The sequence below is a fragment of the Ammospiza caudacuta genome, chromosome 2 (genome assembly GCF_027887145.1).
Source record: "Ammospiza caudacuta isolate bAmmCau1 chromosome 2, bAmmCau1.pri, whole genome shotgun sequence".
Taxonomy (NCBI): domain Eukaryota; kingdom Metazoa; phylum Chordata; class Aves; order Passeriformes; family Passerellidae; genus Ammospiza; species Ammospiza caudacuta.
Window position 1 is genome coordinate 15,839,464 of NC_080594.1, and position 1,070 is coordinate 15,840,533.

The following is a 1,070-nucleotide window of genomic DNA, read 5'->3' on the forward strand; positions in this document are numbered from 1 at the left end:
GGAGTTGGCACTGCAGAAGATGGATGTATGCAATCAGCCAGTACGTGAATGGAGGCAGTCCATTTCAGAACAATAATTTCACTCCTCCTGTACCTTTTTTTTTCCATGTTAACAAAAAAATCTCCACTAGCTACTACCTGCTGTTTAAAACTTCACATTTCTCAAGGCCATTGACATGCAGAATGTGAAAGATCTGCCCCTAAGCCTGGATCTTGATTACCCTACTGCAAACCTTGAGCAATGACATGTACCTCACAGCTGATAATGCAGAACTTTATCAGAACTTTTAGTACAGTTCTGATGGAGTCTTCAAATGTTGTTGGCATCAGGGATGTGCTTTAGTTTGTGTGCTGGGTGTTGGAGGTGGGGGGTTGGTTTCAGGCAGCTGATGTTGCTGCCATGGAAGCATCTTAGTCTGGGACAAGAAAGGCCAAAACGCTGCTTGGGTTGCATCCAAAATGCCCCATGAATCCTCTAGCAAGGGATGGAGCTTGATGTTTTATGAAAAGTCCCAAAGATGAGCAGAAAGAGAACTGAAGTGGCTTTACTGCAGCTTTTTCCTTTCACAAACTCCAGGATAAGAATTAACAATGATAAGTATTGTCACCAGCTGGGTCATCTACTTGCATCTATTCCTTTGAAGGAACCATGCAAAAAGAAAGGACTGATTTGCTGCTGGTGTTGGCCAAGTGTAGTGTCTGATCTTAAGAGTTTAATATCTGATATGCCCTTGATGAGAGGATTTTATATTAAACAGACTTTGGGGCATGGGAGTTGGACCTGGAGCTTGTTCTTTCTGCTCCATGCATTGCCCCAGCATTGCAGTGACTCTAGGAATGGTGCACTGATAAGTTTGAGCTGCACCAAAAGAGAGGTGGGTCAGAAGGTCAAAGTAGGTGAATCTTTCTCTTTCCTCTGCCCTCATGAGAGCCTACATGGGGTTCTGCATCCAGTTCTGGGGTCTCCAACATAAGAATGACATAGATATGTTAGAGCAGATCCAGAGTAGCGACACAGAGATGCTCCAAGAGCTGGAGCCCCTCTGCTCTGGAGACAGGCTGGGGGTGTTC

General features: G+C 44.9%; 1 non-coding gene across 1 annotated transcript; it reads left to right on the forward strand.

Moving 5' to 3' along the window:
• The first annotated feature begins 668 nt into the window (after window positions 1–668).
• On the forward strand, window positions 669–850 carry LOC131555003 (U2 spliceosomal RNA). Its single transcript, XR_009274498.1, has one exon. It is a non-coding gene; the product is annotated as a U2 spliceosomal RNA (small nuclear RNA).
• Window positions 851–1,070: the final 220 nt, after the last annotated feature.